Genomic DNA, 22,347 nt, shown 5'->3' with positions numbered 1-22,347 from the left:
GTTGTCTGGGAAATTGTGTTCCTTCCTGTGCTTCCCAAGCAGCAGTTGCAAACCTGCTGGTGGGCATCCCCTCTGAGTTACAGCTCAGATAAATATTATTTTGGTATTTAAAGCACAAGTTCTGAAAATGGGGCCAAGCAGGCATCTAGAGCTAAATTTTCCCCTCTCCCACCATCCCTGGCACCTACCTTATTTTTTGTTGTTGTTGTTGTTGTTTTTTTTTTTTTTTTGCTCTCTGGGTAGCTTAGTGGGCCAAGAGTCATCCTCTAAACAGCAGCACTGGAGTGGAAATACTTAACCAACGACTGGCAAAGTACACCCTGTTTCAGAGAGGAAAGAGTGAGGCGGTGTGATTTTCATTTGCTGTCCTCTTGGGCACTTTCCAGCAGTTCTGCAAAACTACTCTCACCAGCAGATAGAATTTGGCCAGTGGCAGGATGACAGCACCAGTGCCTCAAAATAACTGGAAAAAACCCTGCTGCCAGGGGTATGCCCAGTGTTTTCCAGAGGTATTTAAGATATAAGATATCAGCAATGTTCCTAAGCAAAGGCTGGCTTTGGTCAGTTCAGGGTGTAGAATGGTATTTCAGCAGGAAATACTCCAGAGGTCCTGGGAAGTTGGATTGCAGCCACTTAAGCAATTTCTAGAATGGTGTCAGTCAGTGTGGACAGCAGAGACAATGCAATTATGCGCTGAGCCTAAGTAGAGGTCAAGACTGGGCTGCCTCTGAAACCACAAAACCAGCTTAAAAGCAAATACAATGACACATGCAGAATGACAGCTCTTCTTCTGCATCTACTGGATACCACTGCCCCACCTCCTGTTTGATTGAAAACTGAAAGTGTGAGAAAGAATCCCTGGAAACCCAGACCTCAAAGTCTCAACATTTAGGCTGACTGAACAGGTGGGGAGAGTGGGACTTGGAAATCACCTTTCTAATTAAATGGCTGAAACTGCCCCAATACACTGTGTGGTGCTCCATCTCTCCTTTCCAGATGGGACCTCTTGCAGCCTACGAAAGGGTAGCACACTCCTCCTGCTTCCAGCAAGAGAAGAGGCTCCCACTGCCTGTACTCAGAAACAGCTCCCCTGATGAACACCTGAGTGCCTGACCTCAGCCTGTTCTCTAGAGAACGTTTTCACAGCACAGTGCCCCCAAACAAACACTATTACAAGTGACTAGAGAAGGTCTGTAGTGAACACCACCAGTAATTGCTCAGACACACTGGAGCCAGTGAAAGCTGCTGTGATGTAACACTCTTGAAGCCAGGAGGTGCCTGGACCCCTAAGCAAGAAGTTGACTCTGGCAGGAACATCACCCAGTGCCTTTGGTGATGATTTCCTCCATATTTGGAGGCAATTTGGAGATGTTATTTTGAGTAGTGATACAACAAAGGACTAAATGAAATATTCATCCCCAGTTGCTTTAGAAAACTAGCTTTATAGGCATCTTTGGCATTATTTATTAGATCATTAAAACTCTAGTAAACATTTGTTAAATTATAAAAATTGGAGGTGTGGAGAGAAGTTGCAAACACATATTTGCTCAGCCTTGCCTCCCTGTTGAAATGTCTGTGGCCTATGATTCATCAATACTGTTTTGGGGTTGGATCAACTTTTAAGCCCGGAAAAACATTAAATTAACAACTTTGCAATGCATTTGCTCCAGATTCTCCAAGAAAAATGAATCTTGGCAGTTCAAGTTACCCTGGCTGTCAGACAGCCTTCAAAATGTTTTTCTCAAAAGCCTTTGCACAGCTAAGAGCGGTTTTGGGTTTGTTTACTTCATTACAAAAGGCAGAGACGGACTGGCAACATCACTGTCATATCAAAATGTTTCCAAGAAAAGTTAATATAATTTAAAGAAAATGAAGCCAAGAAGATGATGCTTTCATTGTTAATCCCTAATCAGGAGTTTGAAGGGTGGAATAAACACAATGACATAAATATTCTGCCTGTGTTTCAGCTTGCTTGCTTTACTTATCAACATTGTGGGATACAAAAGGGGTTTTAGTGTGGGTTAGTTTTTCTCTGATTTCATTATTCCTATTAATAGTTTAATTGAACATTTGGCTGTAATATAATTGAATTAATCTTAGTTATGACATTTGCAATTTGTAATACTTTGATGTAACTTAATTGATTAAATTCACTAGATAATATGCATTCCTTAGGCTGAAGATGGAAAGGAGGGGAAAAGGGGGCTCACTGCAATGGGTGAAGTGAAAAATCATCAGATGCATAATTTCTAGGGAAAACTTTAAAGGAACATTAATATTACACTGTTCTTGTGAACGAAAGCAAATACTGCAGACAAAGAAAATTATAAGTTTGAGAATGAAAGCTCTTGGTTGGGAAAAAAAATATAAGAAATTCAGTTTTCAATAGAATGAATAACACCATAAAGTGCAGCAGGCTTGTCACCATGAAAAAAGCAGCGAGTTTAATTAAAAATGCTGCTTTTTCACGTAAGAACATGCAGTCTGGGCCATGTCAAAATGCTGCCTGCCTAATCTGAGTATAAAAAGAGCTGGTAGCAGTGAGATAAAGTGCAAGCCAAAGCAATGGCTTGGTTGGTTGGATTTTTTTTTCCTTTTTTTAAATTGTTACTCTACCTCGTGGATTTTTTTTTTTTTTTTTTTTTTTTTAAATTCCCAGGCATTAAGCAGCCTCACCCTCTTTCTCAGATCCATATTAAATTGGATCATTCAGTTTGGAACCGTAAAACACCAGAAGATTAGATCTGGATTGTAAAGGAAGCAGAGACATCCCTCTTGAATATTTAGATACGCTGGACCCAAGAAGTTTTGGAGTGCTCTTGGCCCAAAGATGTACGAATGTTTTTCAATTTATTGCAAACTGAGCATTTGAAGAATACAAAGGAGAGCTGTGGAGATGCATGAAAACTCAGTAAGGCTCTCACATGCAGCAGATATACTGAATACATTCAATGTTTTCCTGATCTGCAGAGGAAGTAAATTTCCAAGGCATATCCTTTAAAACCATTTGGAGGAAAACTGAACATGACCCAAAGGTCTTTGCAAGTGTTGGAATGGACTCTGGTGAGTTTTAGCTCAGAGTAAGAGGATTCTCACTGCACAGAGTATATCCAAACATGGAATCAGTCAGACTAGACGAAAAAAAGAAACAGAGGAGGATTAAATTCCAGAACTTAAGTACAGACCTCCAGCATATTCTGACAAACCTTCCCACCATTTGGGAATTATCCAAGAAACCTGAAGAGTATAAAAATCAGTCAAGCTCTATTAAGCACCTTTTAAATTTTGCTAGTTGGTACATTTGCATGCCAATGATGCTACAAACAGTTTTCAAGTAATAGTTACTGTTAGGAAACAAAGATTTCAATTGGTTGCAAATTACAGCATCCATGTTCTGCAAATTTCAGATTATAGTTTTAGTACTATGATCTAGTTTCTTTTCTGCATGTATCTGCTTGTTAGGAATAAAAAAACTGAAGAGAAAAATTGTATTAATATAAGCACAAGAGACTTCAATTCTGAAACACAATTACAGTGAATCAAAGCTGAAGACCTGGAGCAGAACAAATTAAATGGTGTAAGTACTAATACTTTTTCACCTTTTATAAAAAAAACCAACAAACTAACCCCCCCCCCAAAAAAAAAAAAAACCAAAAAAAAAACAAACAAAGAGAGAAGAGTTGAATGAAGAAGTTTTGAAACACCTGCTCAGTCTCCAATGCATCACAGTCAGGAACAGCCCATTGTCATCAAAGCCCAGAGACTTCCCAGAGACTTCCAGTGGCAGCAGAATTAATAGGCAGTGTAAAGCCATGCATACATTAATATTAAATGTTCTTAAATCTAAGAATAAAATAGCAATCTTTCTGGTGACTAAAAGACAGAAAAGTGTTAAAATGCATATAATTTATATCTGAAAAAATATCCTTAATTTAAAACTAACATAATAGTTTTTCTTTTCCCCCTGCAAATCAAGGAAGCTATTATTGACCCTACAGTGTCCTTGATTTTTTTTCCTGCCAGTATTTGATTCCTGGCAACTTCTATCAAAGGACTACTGAAGAAAACAATATGGGCATACAAAAAAAAAAAACCAAAACAAAAAAAACCCAAAAAAAACCCAAAAAGACAGAATCAAGTGTCTAGCTGAAAAAGAGATAATTTTTTAATTTCCTTTCAACTCCTAAACAAAATGCAGTGAACTTTCTCCAGCAAATGTAGTTTTAAAGAAATAAACAATGATTTCAAACATAGTCAAACATACCTCTATTGTTTCAGCATCCAGCAATAGTGTTAATTTATATGCATTTTCAGGAGAAGCAAGAAATCATCTGATGACTTTAAGATTCTTGTAAGTAGTGTAAAAACTTATATCTGGGGATACCACACAGGACAGAAACTGGAAAAAATATTTTATACATTAATTCCAGCATGCAGACATAGTGGATTTTCCCATCCAAAAATTCAAAAAGAAAAAGGAAGATGACCTAGGGAAATTAAGTTAACATAAGTTCCAAGCAAAATCATGGAGAAATTAATACAAGACTCAGCTGATAGCCAGTGAAGGATGCAATTAATGCCATCAACACAGTTTTATGGAAAATATCCTTAGGGATCTATGGTTTGGAGTAAACTACAGATATGTAATGTAGTGTAGTATAGTATACACAGACCTTGCTGAAGTGCTCAGTTAATCATTGCAGGGTGTTCTAATAAAAACTGGCTCAAGTAAGTGGATTTGATGAATTTACAGACTGGCAGACACAAATTTATTGAACTACCATAACTGAAATAATTTTGTTTCTAGAGATTCTTTATCATCAAAGTAAATTAGATCTGATACAGCTCAATAGTTTTCATTAGTGATCCAAAAGTATTTTTCAAAACTTGGATGATCAGATTTTCAGATGACAAAGATGAGCAGAATAAAAAATATTAAGACAGACAAGCAGTCATAGAAAATCACAGAGACAGTCTGAGAGGGATGAAATTTTCATTTTAAGAGGTTTCAGTGTAAAGCACTGTATTTAAACACACAGATTACAAAACAAGCTTAGAAGATGACAACATCCATCCTGGCGCAATAACTCAAGGAGGACACTGCCACAATATTCACAAATCCTACTCTGAAGCCTCTGTGTCACAGTATGATAGAAAAACAAGTCCTGCAGCAGACTTCAAGGGCCTGAACACCTTATGTACTGCTCCAGTGCTTCATAAACACAGAACAAAAGACAGCATCCCTTATCCCCAGAAATTAAATAGCACAGATGCAAGAGATGCAAATTTACTGGCAAGTGAAAACAAACATTCACATATCCCTGTAGCATTCATGTGGGTCTGCTGCAGAGGCCAATTAAAACAGCAAAACAGGTAACAAATCAAACATCACATGGGGAAAAGGGCAAGCATGACGGTCTGAACCCTGCTGCATTTCATGACATTAATGATCCTGGCTTCTGGGAAGGTCTGGGATCATGTGCAGAAGCAGCAATAGATGCTTATGGACAAGGATCAACTCTGACAGCAACAGCAGTACATTTCACAAATGGAAATGATGAATGCGGAGAGGAGGTTTGTGGATTAAATGCATGGCACTTTTTTATTTCTGCACCTCTAACCCCTTGGCTAATCCCACCTTGAAAAGGTTTCTCTGTGTTCTTCTCCAGGGGAAGGTGCAGGAGCTAGCTCTGATCCTGACTAAAGAGCATCTCAGCTAAAGTACAGTGGGAGTCTTCAAGGTCATCCCCAGTTCTGGCTCTGGCAATAAGTCAGAGCAATCTAGGCTTGTTCTAACCTGTGACAACCAATTAGGACCAGCAAGGGACCACTGACCAGCAGAGATTTGACATCTGTATGAGACACCTCCCCATCCCTCTCTTACTCATCCTCCTAACATGCCTTCTCCTTGGAGTCCTACATTAGTGTTCTGGTTTGAAAGCAAAACCAGTGAGAGACTCTAAGTCAGAAATACAATTTATTGGGAAAAGGGGAAAAGGCCAAAAAATACACGTAATGATACAAAGGGAAAGACTACCGACAAAGTCAGAATACAACCTGGCCAGCGTGCTGGTAGAAGTCTAAATTGAAGTACCTGCAGTCCTCTTGGGATGGCAGATGTAGCTGCTGTGTCTTCTCGGAGAACCTGTGAAAAGGCTGCCCTTCTGTCTAGAAATCCGCAGTTTTATCCAGGGAATGCCTAGCTCCTCCCCCCTGGGCAGAGTATCTTACAATGGGTGATTATGAGTCACGAGATGTGTCCTTAATCACCTGCTCCTGGATAGTGTTATCTCTGAGTCATGTGGCAAGGCATTGATGTGGCTATTAACAGCAGATAAGGAAAACTGCCCCAAGGCAACTCCTACTCAGATGGTAATAGGAAAACTTTTTTTTTTAAATCTTGGACAATTAGTAAAAGAATGCTGGCAGTGCTCCAATGTATGTAAAGGACCTTGATGAATGTAAAGGACAAGCAGAGGGATCAGGCAGAAACACATTTTGCTATTTCAGGACTCCTACCTGAGGGGTGGGAGGCAGCAATGGCCACTTCCACAGAAAAACATCACTGTGAAGATCTGCCTACAGCTCAGGAAAAGATTGGGAAAGCTGCTGTCTCTGGAATACCTAGCAGGGTTTTGATTACCCAAACTAATTTTTGGTCAGCAATTCTTTGCTAATGCAACAATCCTTCCTGTCGTACCATGCATACCAGTGGGAGTTCGTAGCCTCTATATACAAGCTGCTGAACAGAAAAAAATACTCTTGCCACCTTATTTTAACGAAAAAGCCACCAAAAGCTAAGAGGCCAGAAAAATCTTTACGTTAGAAAGCAAGAATATTTGCAAATTCTTGTTTAAAATCTATACCCTTCTGTTTCACGAAGACCCAAGTCGTTACCTATTCAGGCACACAGAATACATTCTGTGGACAGTAGAACTGAAAGCTGCTGTATTGTAAATAGGATGCCACCAAATGCCTCCAAACACCTCGCTCTAGCCTGCACTGGTCAGTGAAGTCAGCAGGGCAGCACTGTGCCACGTTTATCTGGAATAATGTTTGAAGGTGCCTTATGCCATCTCCCTTGTGTTGGTGATAGCCACAATGCTGTCCCCATGCTCATTTCTTGGCTCAGACACTGGAAGTACAAAGATGCCATGTCCTCTGAACCCTGAGATCTTTGCATAACAGCACCTCATCCCTTCTCTATACATATTGTTATAAATTGTGACACGGCAATTTGAAGTGTCTTAATCCAATAAAGCAATTTTATTGAAAATAGCAAGCGAGTAAGGCAGGCAAAGCACAGTGCTGGGCGGCCGGGGAGTCTCCTGCTCCACCAACGGCGTGCAAAAATGTTCTGTCCCAACCTTCCTTTTATCCCCCCCCTTCTCCTTGCAGGCGTGACTCTCCAGATGTAGTCTGAGTCTGGTCGTTGTGATAGCTTCTAAGTCTCTTCTTTTGAGATACAGCGAGCAGACCAGATACACACACCCAGGGCTCTAATCTCAACCTCCTTATCACCTTGTAAGCAAATAAGCATTTCAAAGACACACCAGTACATTCTTATGCAAACCAAGGTAAGCGAGTATATCACAGTGAACAAATTATTTTCCACTTATCTTAATTCCCCCCTTTTTCTTGTTCATCTTTATTTTGTTCACTGAATCTTTGTAACTCTTGGTGACTTAGTATTAGGGTCTCATCTACATTGTGTATGGGTTCATATTTTGCCCTAATGAGCATTAAATGTGCTGCCTCTAATCGTCCCTTTACTATTTTTATTGCCTTATTGAAGATGCATGGCCCAAAGGTCAGTCCCAATATTATCAGTATCAGAGGTCCTGCAAGGGTGGATAACAAGGTAGTTAACCAAGGAGATTGATTGAACCATGATTCATACCAACTTTGCTGTGCCTCTCTTTCCCTCTTTCTCTGCTCTAATCTTCTCCTTAATTCTGCCATGGTGTCTGTAACAACTCCAGTATGATCAGCGTATGCACAGCATTCCTCCTTCAGGGCTACACACAATCCCCCTTGTTGTAATAATAGCAAGTCTAAACCCCTTCTGTTCTGCAACACCACCTCAGATAGGGACCTTAATGATTTTACCAATCCATCGATGGCCTGCTCAATTTTACTCAGATCTTCATCTACTGAAATTCTTAATGCTTTAAATTCCTTTTGTTGATTTACTAGGGATGCCACCCCAGTTCCAGCTCCTATTCCCCCGATGGTAAGGAGAGTTGCAATAGTTAAGGCAGTGAGGGGTTCCCTTTTCATTAGATGGTGTTCTGGCACAGTTTGTTGTTCATATATGTAGTCACTTGTATGGTAGGTAATTCTGGGCATAATCGTTACCTGGATGCAGTAGTCTTGGCTTGGATTAAACAGTTTCAGTGAGATGCATGGTGTGACACCCAGAGTGTTATATACCCACTTAGTGTTAGCTGCTGGCAATAGCCAGTCAGCCGTTTTCTTTCCACCTGTTTCTATTACTCCACAAAGGTATTCACTTTGTGATGGGATTTTTCCTATGCATCTCCCTTTCCCTGTTACCTGAGCCAAGGTAAGCCCCGGTGTTGTCTCTTTACCCTTTTTCCACAAACACTGATTCGGATTAGTTCCATTCACTCTTCTGGGCTTTGCAGTGACCCCTATGGCTTCATAAAATGGGGGTCTTAAATTATAGCACAGCCAACAGTCTTCCGTCAGTCTTGGGTTGGTTCTATTTAGGACACCATAACTCGCTTTCATAACCTTCCAGAGTATATTACCCTCCTGGGTTTTTTCCTGTTTGTCTCCTGAAGTGTTTTCATTCTGAATTTTATTCTGGGTCTGATCCCTTTCTTTTGTTTGGTTGGCTAAAACAACCTCCTTTTCTAATAACACTGGGTTTGGCCCTACAGGTTCAGGATCAGGGGGCACAATTTCCTTCTTTATAAATATTAAGCTACTAAAATTGCCAAAATCAGCCGAATATAAACGAACGCCCCAAGTTTTTCCAATTAACCATATACTATCCTCTGGCCTTAATGCAGTAATTTGTATATTCCTGCAAATATTTACTGGGGGTTTATGACCTGTCCAGTAGCCGGGAGGAATACAACCATCTGGCTTCCAGACCACCTTAATGTATGGATCAGGAGTGGGGGGGTCCCATGTACCAGCTATTGTTTCACAACCCCAATATGCACAGTAATATTGTCCAGGACTATTGCAATACCCTTTACCAGGATTTGAAGCAGGACACATATAAAACGATGAAACCCAATGGGAACCCCAACGAGTACCTAAGGATGCCACAGGTAACTGGAAAATGGGAGCTCCAGCTGTAGTATTGCTCCTTATAACTCGTGAATCCTCCCATCTTCCTAAAGTCCACTTGAAAGGTTCATGAGTTGTTATTTCCGCAGTATTACAAGATATACAAAGGAAAATCACAAGCAGTAAGCAAATGGCATGTGGGGTCTGGTTTCTCACACTGCAACAATTATACCCTTGTGACTTCTTTCCCTCTATTAGCTGGTTATCACCAAAATACCCTTGAGCCCAAAAACTATTTCTGCCTTTGTTACTCCCAGTCCCGGGGTAGTTCCGCAAATATTGCTTGCCTATTCCATCCTGAGGGCTCCTTCCTCCACAGCTGTTTACTCCTCTGCCTCGCCCGTCGACTCGGGTGCTTCGAGCCACAGGGTGTACCATCTTCTTGGCAGCAAGAGTATTCTTCAGGAGGGGATTTATGCCCTCTAGTGCCTTGCCGCATGCAATAAGAACGCCAATTCTGATCTTTTACCTCTGGTGCGGTACAACTGACCCCTTTTAGGTCTTTCCTACAAAGGCCTTCTATGATCTCTGCCACAAATGGGCTCGGCTCGTTTGTATGGTAGCAGTAATAGTCTGGGTGAATGCCCTTTGAGAAAATTTCCCACCACTCTTTAGATTCCAATCGGATTTCCCCTCTAGTCACTTTACAGGTCAGTACCCAAGCTGTAATCTCTCTTTGTACGTTCCAACAGGAATTGCAAGTTCCTCGTGGAGGATACCCTCTGTTGCAATGTGACCACCACTGTTCCCCACACACCTTACAGATATAGCATACAAAAGGATAGCAATTACAATTTTGAGTTTTACACTTTACTCTAACACTTGAATTACTAATTAGTCCACTATCTAAGTAATATAAGTCTGATGTGTATTCAATCTGATAAGAGTCCATTAGTTTCTCTGTAACTTCAATTTCAGGTTCCCGGGAGGACTGGTTACTTGCCACACAGTGTTGTTAACTGGTCCTTTTACTCGACTGGCATGTGTCCATCCTCTTTCTGCAGTCCGAATTGCAGTTTCTGTAGTGTGTAACACAAGATAAGGACCTTCCCATTGTGGGGTTAGTGTAGATTCTTTCCAGGATTTTATTAACACATAGTCTCCTGGGTATATTTTATGTATTTTTAAATCTAAAGGGGGTCTTTGCATAATGATTCCTTTTTCCCAAAGTTCATTGCGGCGTTTCATTAAGGCAATAATATATGAGGTTATTTTATAGTCCTTCAACTGGGGGTGGTCTCGGGGTTCCTCCAAATCATATGGCATGTGGGGTCCCCTATCAGAATCATTTGTTTTTACTATCCCATATCTAGGGATTATTTCTTCTAATAATATTCTGACCACTATCTGAGCAGTAGTCCGAGTAGTGGGGTAAGCTTCTAAAAAATGGGTGAGATGATCTACTATTACTAACAAATATTTATATCTACCCACTTTAGGCAATTCAGTGAAGTCTATTTGTATTTTGGCAAAAGGCCTGTGAGCTAATTCCCTTCCTCCCATGGGCCTTTCCCTAAGATGTTTTCTGTTTACTTTTTGACAGATCAGACAATCTCCCACTACTCTTTTAGCCAAATCATAGATTCCAATACTCATATATTTAGTGGCAAATTGATCTACTAATGCCTGAGTTCCCTAATGAGTCTGGTCATGCAATCTTTGCAAAATTTCTGAGGCCTTGCTTTTAGGTAAAACAGTTCTCCCATCTGGGAGCTTCCATTGCCCTTCAGACCCCTCCTCAATTCCCATCTTTTGTAATTTTTCCTTTTCTTGAGTGGTAAAACTATATATTTGCCATTTTTCTTTGGGGGAGTTCACAGATACAGTGTCACTCTGCCCCATGTCCCCCCGAGTTCGTAGGGCTGCTTTCTTGGCTTCTTGGTCAGCTAAATTATTTCCCCTGTTTCTAAAGTCCAATCCTCTCTGGTGTCCCCTTAAGTGGACCACAGCAATTTGAGCCGGGCCCCTTAAGGCATTTAAAACTTGGACAATTAGCTCTTGATGAATTAGATCTTTTCCCTGTGAGTTTATAAGTCCCCTCTCTTCCCAAATTTTCCAAATGTGTGCACTATCCCATATGCATATTTAGAGTCTGTGTATATTGTTCCAATTTTTCCTTTTAATAACCTTAAAGCCCTGAGTACTGCATGTAATTCACAAGCTTGTGCAGACCAGGAGTTACTTAGTGGTCCGGATTCAATTACCTTTAAATCTTTTTATGGATTTGCAACTACTGGAAACCGGGCCAAAGTCCTCTTATTTATTTCTCTTAAATCGTGCACCAATCTGTAGGACCCATCTGACTTCTTTACAGGCAGGATGGGAGTATTGAAGGGAGACATACAGGGCTCTAAAAGCCCTTTTTCCAATAACCTATCTATTTCAGGTTTTAGTCTTAATTTTTCCCTCCCTAGGGATAGGGTATTGTTTTATTCTTACGGGTTTGCCAGGATCACTCATTTCCACTGAGAAAGGCTTAATCTGCAATTTCCCCACCGTTTCTGGGGTATACCACACCTCAGGATTAATTTTCTTTTCATCCTCCACCCTTAAAGGGCAGAGCTTTATCTGTAATTCTTTATTTACAACTTCTAAATTAATACCCAATTCTATTATCAGATCTCTCCCTAATAAATTGTAATCTGCTTCAGGTACCAGTAGTAAAGAACCTATACCACATTTGGAATCAGTTTCTACCATCACATCCTTGATAACAGATACCTCAAAGGGCTCTCCTTTTGCCCCAATTACATGTACAGTGTCAGATGACTTTTTACATCCAAGCGGCAAGGCTTGCACCGTGGATCTTTCAGCCCCGGTATCCACTAAAAATTCCATCTCTTGTTGTTGGGGTCCCACTTTAAGCTTTACCAAGGGCTCCTTATGATGTTTCTTCCCCAACAAATAGAGCCCTTGACACCCCTAATCTTCCTTAAAGGCCTTCTCATCCGCTATCCGTTGTCTGCATCCCCTCTTCATATGGCCCTTCTTTCCACAGTAGAAGCAGACAATTTCACGACCTCTTCCTTTTCCTTCCCTAGAAATATAACTCGGCTCCCGATTCTCCCTTTGTTCTACATTCCTTGCATGGGAATTAGGGTTAGGCCCTTCCCGCACACTTCCATACAATAATGTATCATTTTAACTTTGTCTTTCCCTTTTCTAGATGGGAAAGCATCCCAATTAATTATCATCAAACCCAAGGGGCTATCCCTGGGAATCTGGGGAAGCTTAGCATGGGTCCCCTCTCCCATGGGACCAGAGGGCTTGCTTTTCCTCTGTCCCATCTTCCGGAGTGCACTCAATTTCTCACACACGTGCTCCCCTGGTTCGTGGCCCAGCCCCTCGCGGGGAATGGAAAACGCACTAATACAGAGTCCGCACTCACTTGGTCTCTACGAGACCTCTCACACACAGCACTCTGGGAAAACCACCCCAAACCGAGCGGGAAACCGGCCTATACTCACGCGTCCTGCGTCTTCGCTGGTTCTTCGTGCACAAAGTTTACAGGGGTAACCGGTTCTCCTTTGCCCGTTACTCAATTTAGGTTCGTCGGTGGAGAGTGATCAGAAAGCCTGGGGCAGCCGGGCCGCCATAAGGGCGGGGCGCCTCCCGATCGTCCCGTAGCGACTGATCTACTTCTCCATCCGAGTCACGGCACCAAATTGTTATAAATTGTGACACGGCAATTTGAAGTGTCTTAATCCAATAAAGCAATTTTATTGAAAATAGCAAGCGAGTAAGGCAGGCAAAGCACAGCGCTGGGCGGCCGGGGAGTCTCCTGCTCCACCAACGGCGTGCAAAAATGTTCTGTCCCAACCTTCCTTTTATCCCCCCCCTTCTCCTTGCAGGCGTGACTCTCCAGATGTAGTCTGAGTCTGGTCGTTGTGATAGCTTCTAAGTCTCTTCTTTTGAGATACAGCGAGCAGACCAGATACACACACCCAGGGCTCTAATCTCAACCTCCTTATCACCTTGTAAGCAAATAAGCATTTCAAAGACACACTAGTACATTCTTATGCAAACCAAGGTAAGCGAGTATATCACAGTGAACAAATTATTTTCCACTTATCTTACATATGATTGCATATGATTCAGTGAGATCCCCATATGTGACAAGGACAGTAACCAGTGATACAGATACCAATCACTTAAGATCTCATAATACCTGGACTTCTAAGCAGATGACAGACCAGAAGATATTAGTACTGATGTCACATTTTCCCCCTCCACTGGAATTAATGAGGTTCACCGACACTGGCAAACACTGAATCCAGGCCTATGAAATATCAAGTGGGTTTGAGGCCTTCCCATAAATGTTGCATGAATCTATTTTTCTCAGTCTAAAGTACGAGAAGCCTTAAGCAAGTAACCAAGTGCCAATGTCTGCTGCAGGCAGAGAGCAGGAATGCTTTCCAGCAGGCAGGTGACCAGCACCTCCAAGAGTGGCTGCAACACCTCCCTTTGCTCAGAGACACTCAGCATCCAGCTTGCCAGGAGAAACAAAACCTTGGCTTCCTGAAGAAAAGCTCTGCAGCTTTGTTTACACTTAACATTTACTATATCACATAAAATCTGCTGAGCTTCAATAAATGAAACCAGGTGATCATTCAACTTCTTGAAAATTTTCCTTTACTGTGCACACAGACTGGTACAAGGCATTCCTTCCTTTTCCAACTCTTACAAGGCAACAGCACATGGTAACACAGATTTGCCTTCAAACACTGTGAAAAGTAAACACTTGCCATGACCTGATTCCTGGTAATAGTGTAGCACCTGGTTCTTCAAAAGATCTCTGTAAAATAAACAAAACCAATAAGCAAATTTAGGTATCACTCACCAGTACAATAACCCAAAGGAGTAATTAGAATGCATTTGGGGCATGAAATGTGTATTTGTGACTGTACAGCACCTAGCACAAGAGAATTTTGAAGCCTGATTAGGCCGAAACCCTTAGACACTGCCACCCAACAATTAATAACCATATTAACACTAAGAATTAAAACACAAGCTGACCATGTTGCTATGGAAATATAAGAATATGGCAAATACACCCTCCTGAATAGCAGCCAATAATTGGGAATGGCAGAAAGGAAATGAGCCTAAAATTAATTACTAAATAGATTTTCTTTAAAAATGGAAGGAAGAAAGCCTTGCCTAGTCACACATCAGGAATCACAGGTGAATTAGTATTTGCACTGATCTTTACTTCCAATAATAACATTTCCAATAGCTTAGTTACAAAAAGGATAGGAAGAAGAAAAATGAAGCACACAAATAGAAGGTAGATAAATACCATTATTAATCTAAAATCTTTTAAAAGCATAAGCTTTCTGTCTTATAAGAAACAATATCGCATCCTTTTCTGGTTTGAAAAGGAAAGCTCTACTACAATATATCAAGATAAACAATTTAAGTGCCAGAAAACAACTAAAGTGCTATTCTTCACTGAAGTTTATACACCAGCCAATGTAGGGATACATCTAGAAGAGAAAGATCCTCTTTGGACTTCCTTTTATCACCACATTTCCATCTGGTAACTTCAAATCAGAGCACGTATCCCTGTGCTTCAGTTTGCATTTCTCTTACCCCTAAGGGAGGGCAGCACCTTTCCCCAGGTGCTGAGTCTTTGCAAACTCTGTGTCTGATTCCAGCTCATGGGGGCACTGGAGTTGGTAACTGAGAGTAGTCATAGCACCTGCATGGATAAGAGGAGCAATTTAAACAAGATGTGGATAAATTTAATAGAAGGGCAATGAAGAGACCCAGGAATTGACAGTGCTTGTTCAGGAAAACAATGAGCAAGAGGGGACAGAAGTGCTTTTACTTTCCTTTCTCCATAAAGCAGTCCATCTCCAGAAAGGTTTGCTTTTATCTTGTATCTATTGACAGATAGATATTTTATCTATTGACAGAGACCGGCACCCACAATTTCTCATAGGATCACCTTCCCTGAGGTTCTGCTGTGTTCATACCTAAGAGATGTCTGCTGGTTTGTGTTTGTGCTATTCTATTCTCACAGCTTCTGGAAATTTCCTCACATGTACTGGAAGTTATTTCCCAGCAGAGGTGATTCATTTTTCACACACGAAACATTCTGGTGATTTTGAAAGCATTTATTTTTTTTTGTGCTCATATGTTCTTGTACTGATTCTCCCTCAAAATTGCAGCTGAGAATATCATTCTGTCATCTTTGTGGTGGAAAAATCTGATAAATATAGGGACAAGGACATAACTCTGTTATCTAAATCCTGGGCAGTACACTGCCTTTTGAAATACTGATATATCACTGCTTGAAGACACTCTTCTGAGCTGGATTCCCACTTCAGGATGAGGAAACAGGTAAGACATTCCCCCACCTTGAAGCACACATTTTGGGCACAGGTACCCCCACTGAGAGCAGTGGATTCACAAATTCCACTCTGTCAGGATTGCCCTGGCCAGCACCAGATGACACAGAGCACATGCAGAGCAGAGGAGCAAGCTGGTCAGACAGAGATTTAAAGGGGAGGGAGCAGGAAAATACACACATAAACAACATCTGTACACCAACTCTCCACCTTGTTCTGGGTAGAAGACTGCTGCACACAGCCAAGAGCTGAGCAAGCCCCCATGTGAGCAGTTTGGTTTTAAAAACAGATGCCTAGTAAATGACATACATCTCTATTCACATCCCAGGAACAATTTGTACTTTTCTTTGCCCATGGACAGTACACAGAAATACATTAATAATAATTTAAATGCCAGAGGCTATGGAAATTTTTTAGTAGAATAAATAAGAGACAAAGACTTTATGGACAGAAAACTTTTACACAACAGGTAGATGAAAAAAATGGATTATTAAAAGCAACTTGTCATTTTTCATCTAAAGACACCACCATCAATAAAATCAGTTCTTTGCCTTGATGCAAGTTCCCTTAAAGGCAGACTCCATCACTTCACATTGAAATTAGAGTTGTGTCTGAAGCACAAAAAGAAGATTGAAGACTTACCTGGAGTAAAATAAACAAATTGCAGTACAAAGCCTGTGGGCATCTAAATGCTGTCAGTTCCTTTGAAAAATGTTTCACTATATTAGTAGAGTGGCAGGAAGGTCTGCTTCTCATTTCATTGCTCTGAATTGTCTAAGTATTTAAAGGTCATGGATTAGGAATATTTTTCACCCAGGACCAAAAAAGAAAGTACCCAGGGGTGTTGATTATTGAGCACAGAACAAGATATCATTCTTTAGTTCACAGAAAAACTCAAGCACTTAAAAAAAAAAAAACCTGAAGCTGAGCACCATGGATAAACTGCTGATAAATGACTTGATCTTAATTAGAAAAAGAAAACAGCCAACAGTGAAATATATGTTTTTAAAAATAAAAGAAACAAATGACAACTGATGCTAATGCTCCCCCTATTTCAATTGATTAAGTTATCTCCCATGATAAAACAACACTAGAAAACAGCAGATCCAGAAAGAAAAAATACCAGCAACCAAGACAGAATGTTAAAGAGGCAAGCAGGAGCACCATGCCAGTGCTTTGAACAGCAGGCTCTACTCCACAGAGGCTTTGTCTGGAAAGCTGATTTACCATTTATGCTTTATAGGCAGTGTTCCAATAGCTGGTCTAATCACATCATTTTTTTTTCCCTCTAATATTTTCACGAAGCCACACAGGTTGGAAATGTAATACAGTGTCTGGTAGCTTGTGAAAGGGCTGTAAACGTGAGAAGAAAGGACAGAAGACATTTGTTTCCATCTTTTGTAAACTGAATTTCAGTGCAGGTATTGTTTAGGATTGGATACAATCCTAAGAAATCTGTATTGTACTGACAAGGCACCAACCAGAATTGAGTTCTTAGACTGAATTGGAACCCAGTTTGGACCTGAGACATCAAATGTTCCATCAGCAAAATCTGAAAAAATTATGAAGCATTAAAGCAATTTTTTTGTTGCAACTCTCCAGCCCTCTGCACCTGCTCTAGACAAAAACAAACTTGCTTACTGAAATTGGAAATAGTGATAAAACTGTATAAATGGAGAGGAGAACAACAGTGCACCCATAAACAGCATCTGTCTTTATAGGGGAGACATAAAACGCTGGGGAAGAAGTAACGAGTTTTATGGAGGCAATGAGAAAACAAAGATAACTAAAACCAATTCTAAAACTCTTTAACATTATGATGCCCATATAAAAGCTTTCCTACAGGAAAATAAAGGAACTACATCTGAATATACATGTATGGGGGAAGAAAGTTCTCTTGGCATCAGAAATAAGTGACAAATCTTCTTTTTTTGTTGTTGTTGTTGTTGGCTTTTTTGTTGGGTTTTTTTTGTTGTTTTTTTTTTTTTTTTTAACTCAAATGAGCATCAAGAGACTTGACCTCAGCTCCTGTAATGCTAGAAACATTCTGATGTCACTGGCTTCCAGCCACTGAAGGACACCCAGCAGAGGCAGGATCACTGTCACCTTCTCTTTGCCTGTGCTCCCCATCTCCAATTAAGAATTTGTTTCTGTAGAGAGGGAAACATTTGCTTTGTCTATATGTTCAGCTGTTCAACTAAGACAGTAAATGTTACAATTAATTTCACCTGTATTCATCCTTTCCTACAAGGGCTTACAAGTGAAAACATTGCCTGGCCATGCAGCAGTGTTCTGGTCACTCTGCACTTCTGCAGCTCTCCCATCAGCAAGCTCCAATATTCATTACCTGCCATAAAACATCCCATCCAGTCACAAAACTGTATGTGGTGCAGACATCAAGCTGTTTTTAGAGCTAAAATGCAAATAAATAACTACCAACAGTTACACATTTCTTCCTGCTCCTTAGGAATATTCTCCAATCTCCAATTCTCATGTGTTTTTAGCTGCAATTAAACTTTTCAGGAATAATACCACACCATAGTCAAAGTTCTGACAGAGAGAATCCATTCCCTGGTCTTGTAGGCAGTGATGGACAGAACTGTACCTATTTCTCCATCTCTCAAGAAACCCTTCCAGTAGGAGATGCAGGGAACCTCACCCAACACCCTGCCACCTCCTAGTGCAAAACAGAAAGGCATCTGAAAGCACAGACTGCACATACAGCTACTGCTGTAGGGATAACAATGATCCCATTTCAAGGCTCCTCTAAAAACCCTTCCCTGTGCATGGAAGTCTGCCAGTGCTTTAAGGAGGTGACTGTGTGCCAAAGGCCCATTTCAGAGTACATATAACAATGTGTGCCAGGGTGTAAAGATTGCTTCTTCTTCTTTTACACTCTGCTATTCTTAATAATGCAGCTAAATTTAAAATACTGTGCACCCAAGGTCTCTGGTGGGAAGCAAAGCCTTTGCAGATGAAGCAGCTTAAGCCAAGAGCATCCTTTCCTGCAAGTCCTGTCTGAACCACCAGCTGTGTCTGCTAGAGCAAGCCTTGCCTTAATTCCCTCTCCAGACAATAAGGTCAGGCTGGCAACAAGACAGTTTTCTTGGAACAAGATTATTTTTAAAAAAGCAAACACAAACCCCAGCCCATTAACAGCTCCATGTAAGACAGTGTAGTTTTAAAACCAAGAGTTTTAGCTCTGTCTCCACGTTGCCTACGACTTCATGCCAGGGCCCACCACCCTGCTGCTGCTTCTTCACCTCCCCTTCTTCTTTGAACTCACCAAGCACATATAGTACAGCAGATGTGTGAGCTGCCTTCCCTCCTACCTTCCAGCCACCAAAGCCCTTAAGTCAAGTCACTGCTGAAAACACTCTCAGAGATTCTGTCACGCCCTTGACCTTTTCTGTTGTGCTCATCTCTGTACCTGTTTGTACCATGGAAATGAAATGCCCCAAACATACTTTCTGTAGGATCTTCACCAGGCTTCATCTTTTTCCCTTTCCTTGCTCTCTCCATGACAAAGCCAATTAACAAATCCCTGGAGGTCTCACCTGCCCACAGCACCTTTGCTACAGTGTTCTCTCACCTGGGGAAAGAAATACACTGCATTTATCCTCTGAGAAACAAGACTGACTGTAATTCTGGTGCACAGATGAAAAGTATGTAGTCATGTTTATTATTTGCAATAGTAGTCTGCAAAACATCAACCAAAATTAAAGCTTTTGGGTGCTAATAAGAGCAGGCTGGCAGATATTTTATGAAGTTTTCTTCACCTTTTTGACCAAACGCTTAGGAAAGAATATTAAATAACAACAACCACCACCATAATCAACCACACAAACAAACAAAACCCCAAGTCCAATAAACAATCGCATAAAATAATGTTTTGGATTCTTTGGACTCTTAAAGAAGCACTAATTCAGCAATGCAGGTCAGGTTAAGATACATGTTCAAAACAACTTAAAGCTGATGCAAAATGCAACAAGAGCTCTTTCTCTCTGCTAAGGGCACCTATAAACAGTTTATTTGTTTGAGCCATCTCAGTTTTTCTGATGGCATCAGAGGAGACAACAAGCCTACCTCCTCCACTAAAGCTAGCAGATGAGCACCAAACTTAAGCAGAACCCATTTTTCTCTTTTGGAAGTTTCTCAATATGCTGTCCACATCTGTATGCACAGAATTGAGCATTTATCATTCTCCTGGGCTGATTTTCTTTCTCTTCAAGGAATAATGCAGGGCTGAGGAAGTGTCAGAGTGTTATGCAGCCCTTGTCACTGTGAGTATTATTTCACACTGTTTTCTTAGCAACTCCTGCTGAGATTCATAAACTGTTTGCACATAAGGCTTACTAATGAAGTTCACTCTCATTCTTCAGCCCCCCTCCAGCCTACAGTGCAAAATATAGCTGTACTTTAGATTTAGAAGACTGACTAATCATGCAAGATACCTATCATTTATCTATGGAGAAGGCACCAGTTTCTTCAAGAGGATTCCTGCCTTTTTCCCCTTTGCTCAGCTCTGTATCAAGACAGAAGGACAATTCTGTGGACAGGGAGGTAATCAAGACATCTAATCTAATCACAGAATTTCAGAATGGCAAAGGTTGGAAGGGAACATTGGTGGGATCATCTGGTCCAACCTACCTGCTCAAGCAGTGTCCCCTGGAACAACGTGCACAGGATTGCATCCAGGTAGTTCTTGAATGTCTTCAGGGATGGAGACTCCACAACTTCCCTGGGCAACCTGTTCCAGTGAGGGTCTCCCACACAGCAAATCAGAGCCTTCAGTCCTAAGGGAACTATTAGCAGGTTTCAATACCCTTCCTACTCTTTAGGAAAACTTCCCACCATTAAGAGGTAAAGGATGATTGATCTGGTATTTACAGAATCTGGGAGTAAAGATGCACCTTAAAGTGCTGCCTTAACCTAAATTTTCATATCTTGGTACTGAGCAAATGCCCTGAAGTCCAATGAAACACAGATCTCTTGGAAAAACCTGGCTAACACAAATAGCTTTTCACAGATCAGGTAGTTATCCCTTCCAGGCTGTATTTTATAGTCCCAAAATACTTGGGTATTAATATTCACCCTCTATTAACAATATCAAAGCATCATAAGAAAAGTTCTGCTACATTTTCATACATTTAACAATTTTCAGATACATAAATCTTTTTCAATAGCCTTTATAGATAAGAAGAGACAAAGTTTAAAAATAGGAAATATTTTTCTGTGTGTCAAATACCTATCTGTGCAGCCTTTACAAAGAGCACATCTGGAAGAGAGAAAGGAAGAAAAGTCTTGCAGAAAAGCAAGCCTCTTATAAATTGGTTGCATGTCAGAAACTGTCAGCAGTGTGACTCATTCTGTGCTCGTTTCTACTGTAACAAATTATTGCCTTTCCAGGTTTGAATTTTCTCACTCACTGTTTTGCTACAGCACTGCACAAAATATCCCAGCACTGACCACCCCACTGCAGGAGTGCCACATGCAGTTTATCATTAACAATATAATTTTGGCAAAGGATGGATAAGTGTGGTAGTGCAAAGCATGAATAAAGCAATATTAAACAAATAAACAATGTGCAGCAGCAAGTGGATTCAAAACAAACAGCAGGCCATAATTACAGCAGGCTATTTTACACTGAGGCATCAGCTTGAGTCCTGCCTCAGTTTCTCAATATTACTGCCATCAAGCAGCCACTTATTTTCTTATTTCTAAACATGGTAGTGGCCACAGTTGTTCTTAGAGGGAAGATCCAGATTTTCAAGCAAGAAGAGCACACCTATCAGCACCTCAGGGCAGAGAAGAAGGCAGACTATCACTGTGTCCCTGTTCTCCCCTTCCTCACAACAGACCTTCCCTCCAGCATTTCTGTTAAGCTTGCTCAGCTTCACTGCTCTCCTCTCTGCACATCTCCTCTGTCCTAGCTTTGGCATGGTTGGTGCAAAACCTAAAAACCATTTCCTAAAAGCCCCAGCAGAATACTGTGAAATATCAGCTGGACTTTTCCGAGACACCCAAAATTGCCTTGAGCTCCAGTGTGGATAAGAAGAGAAACTGGGAGTACACAAGCAGACGTAAAATAAAGAGGCTTCTGGAGTGAAAAGGACAGACTGGAAGACATCCCTTGCTGGGCATTTCTGTACTGTTTTCAGAGATTGGAGGAGAAAGAACTGGCTTCACTCCCACACCTTCCTTGGGGACTTGCCACAGGGTTTTTAACTTGATAAAAGAATAAATTAAAAACTCAGTTTAAAATTGCATATCAAAAGCATTGCCCACCTCAAAGCACATACCCTCCGTCTCCTGTAAATTAACTGATGACCATAGTCCAAAGTGAGTGAGACAGGGAAGAGGCTTCCTGAAAGTCAGAGTTGATGCAAGAAATACAGATTCACTAATATGAAATGAGATTTATCTGGTACAAAGTTAAATGGTTGGTTTTAGAACAGCTTAAACAGAACATACCTCCTTTCTTCCACTCTAGTAGATGTTTCCCTCTGTGTTACTTACTGCAAGTGACAAAAAGATGACTTCTAAACATTAGTAATTTAGAAATCAAGAGCAGTCTCTGTGGTGTGACTGCCGAAAAGCACTGGGCAGGCTACAAAGACAAGAACCTACTCCCAAATAAAAAGAAAAGCCAAGAAAATCTTCCTAATCATGT

The 22,347-nt window shown here is 40.9% G+C and overlaps 2 long non-coding RNA genes across 2 annotated transcripts; both read right to left on the bottom strand.

Annotated features, from left to right (window-relative positions):
- Positions 1-220: 220 nt before the first annotated feature.
- LOC110481589 (uncharacterized) lies at positions 221-6,217 on the bottom strand. The gene is made up of 3 exons (XR_002467276.3): positions 6,058-6,217; positions 4,265-4,399; positions 221-320 (listed from the first exon to the last, which is right to left on the bottom strand). It is a non-coding gene; the product is annotated as an uncharacterized LOC110481589 (long non-coding RNA).
- Positions 6,218-13,922: 7,705 nt separating this feature from the next.
- LOC116183566 (uncharacterized) lies at positions 13,923-20,384 on the bottom strand. The gene is made up of 3 exons (XR_004148204.1): positions 20,325-20,384; positions 14,914-15,022; positions 13,923-14,119 (listed from the first exon to the last, which is right to left on the bottom strand). It is a non-coding gene; the product is annotated as an uncharacterized LOC116183566 (long non-coding RNA).
- Between the last annotated feature and the right edge of the window lie 1,963 nt (positions 20,385-22,347).

The sequence above is a fragment of the Lonchura striata genome, chromosome 4 (assembly GCF_046129695.1).
Source record: "Lonchura striata isolate bLonStr1 chromosome 4, bLonStr1.mat, whole genome shotgun sequence".
NCBI classification, from domain to species: Eukaryota; Metazoa; Chordata; class Aves; order Passeriformes; family Estrildidae; genus Lonchura; species Lonchura striata.
The sequence above is the reverse complement of the archived record's forward strand: the minus strand, read 5'-3'. Positions and strand labels throughout refer to the sequence as shown.